Source organism: Trichechus manatus, unplaced genomic scaffold (assembly GCF_000243295.1).
Source record: "Trichechus manatus latirostris isolate Lorelei unplaced genomic scaffold, TriManLat1.0 scaffold00161, whole genome shotgun sequence".
Taxonomy (NCBI): Eukaryota; Metazoa; Chordata; class Mammalia; order Sirenia; family Trichechidae; genus Trichechus; species Trichechus manatus.
In genome coordinates this window covers 6,220,840-6,223,310 of record NW_004444097.1, presented here as the reverse complement: position 1 = coordinate 6,223,310, position 2,471 = coordinate 6,220,840, and the positions used below count along the sequence as shown (strand labels likewise).

The 2,471-nt window shown below is 52.2% G+C and overlaps 1 pseudogene; it reads right to left on the bottom strand.

Moving 5' to 3' along the window:
• LOC101358876 (protein Shroom3 pseudogene) overlaps window positions 1–2,098 on the bottom strand; it is a 4,317-nt pseudogene extending 2,219 nt beyond the window's left edge.
• Between the last annotated feature and the right edge of the window lie 373 nt (window positions 2,099–2,471).

Below are 2,471 nucleotides of genomic sequence, written 5' to 3'. Positions count from 1 at the left end.
AAGTTGAGACTGTCCTGTTGGGCCTATAGGTATGCCCATAACTGGGGCAGCCTACACTTGAGGGTTTCTGGTTCCCTTATTCTTGCTGCTCTATTTTGGAAACCTTCTCCAGCACCAGCTGTGGGGCTTCCCATATTGAAAGACATGCAGAGTGGAGGTGGTGCCTGAGCTGAGCCTGCTTCCACCCAGACTGGATGTCTGCTGGTGCAGTGGGGAGGAGGGCTCTTCGTACCTTGGGTCTGAACTGTGGAAAGAGGCTTAAACACTAGTTCTCTTCTCGGGTCTTGGATAGGAAACCGGCCTGTCCTGATGGCTCCTGTGGTTAGGATTGGCTTTCCTTCCAGCATCCTCAGCCTTGAATTTTACTATAGAGGCTGGTTTGCCATCTGGGTAGCCTTCCTGAGATCCCCCTCCTAGCTCCAGTCTGCTTTGCCTTCTTAGACTGAGAAGGCTGACTTGATCTTGCCAAAGTTTCTTGAGAGGCTCTGGCCTAGGCCTTCTCTCTGCCTCCTCTGGAGGTTGGCATTGTGGTCTTTCTGGAAATCTACCTCCCAGGGCTCTGAGGGCCTGGAAGATCTCTTGTCTTCCACTTGCCAGTCCAGAGCCTGAGGGGATTTGAGGCTGTGGTAATTAGAATATGGTTTATTGCTGTGGGTGCTCTTTATCTCACTGGAATGTGGGCTGTTGCCTTGAGGAGATGTGAGATGTCTCCTTGGGGAGGTATCTTCCTCATTTTCAGGCACTGATGGGAAATGGACTTTGTAGAGGACCAACTTGGCTGTAGTTTCCAGTTTCCTCTCCACTGGGGACAGTGAATCATGTTCTAGGGGCTGGCAGAAGGCAAACCCAGGCCTGCTAGACCCATTTTGGTTCCCGTGGTCATAAAAGGTAGCCATCTTGTCACAAGCTGCCTGAAGGGTTGTATATCCACTCTCCTTGACCAGTGCATGGTAGAGCATACCATTACTGCCCCTGGAAGGTTGGGGAACCTGGGCAAAGTGTGGCTCCATGGAAGGCACAGGGTAGATGCTAGTTGGGTGCAGAGGTTGGCCTGGTTGTGCCTTCTGGGTATAATTACACTTGGACTTCACTGGGGGTCTGCTCTCTGAACTCTTCTTTAGTACAGTATGCAGCTGTTCCTCTACAAATGGGGACTTCAGGGAGACTGACGAGTTTGCCTGAGGCTGGTAGAACCATTTCTGATTAAGGTTAGACCAGGAGATGGGCTGATCAAGGTGCCGGATGGCCACATAACTGTTACTCCGAGCTGGGGGAATGGGTACACCCACCTTAGGAGCCGGGTTGTCAGCAGCAGTCTCTAAGGAACTGGGGCACTTCTGGTTCCAGGATGGGAGTAGCACTCCCTTGTCCCGAGGAACATTATGCCATTTATCATGGCTCTGATCTGCTGATGCTCGGGCCTCCCTACCTTGCAGAAGCAGGGCTTAAGACTTTACCTCATACTCTTATGAGACTACCCTCTGAGTCTCATAGATTTTTTTGACATAGTGAATGTCTGCCTGCCTCATCCCTTCCAGGAGGCCACCTTGAGCAGAAGTGGTATCTATGGAGTCTGAACATTCCCAACCAGAGATGCCAGTAGATGGATACTCTAGGATGCTAGAACTGGTAGAGAAGGAGCTGTAAGCAGAGTCTCTCTGGTTATGGAGGTGTCTGAGCTTGTCAGTGCTGCTTGTTGACTTGGCACGGGAAAGAAAATGGCAAGGTGGGTATCCTGTACTAGGCTCCAGGCTCTCCCTGCTTCCCTGGGAGCTGCACTGTAAGGGCTCTGCCTCAGATAAGTATTGTCACCTTTGGAGAGGTCACTTGTAGAGGAACTGGAATTGTAGCTTTGATGCCAAGGAGTGCCAATCATGCCCTGCAATATTTGCATCATGCTGGCATTGGGTTGGTTCTCCCTAAATTTGCTTGAATGTCAAGAGTGAGGTCAGCCTGCAGGTTCACTGTGCCTGTGCTTTAGCCAAAGTTTAGCTGCTATTGACCACATTAATTTCCTCTGCTGGGGGTCAGAGGTGAGGTGCTCAGGGCTGAAGAAGTTAGAGGCAGCAGTGCCTGAATGGCCCTGGTCTGTACACATGTCTCATCACAGCTCGCTGGGCCACCACTGCTCTGGGCCACATGGGCCTCCAGGCCAGCGCTTAAGGCAAGTTCAAATCTCACTGCCACTCCAAGGAGGCAGCGCAGGGCATCCCTGGCCGGGCTTGCTGAGCTCAACAATGGGTGGCTCTACCACGCCTTGTGCAGCCATGTCCCAGCTACAGCAGCTGCCTAGAGGAAGATCTGGAGCACGTGGCTCAAGGGGGCTGAATCAGGCTACAGGGGGGCCCAACCAGAATGCCTCCCTGGTGGGGGACCATGCATCCCTGTGTCCTGCAGCCTGCCACGCCAAAGGGTTACAGCTCCTAGCATGCTTCCTTGGTCAATAATTGTTAACCAACCAAATAAAACCA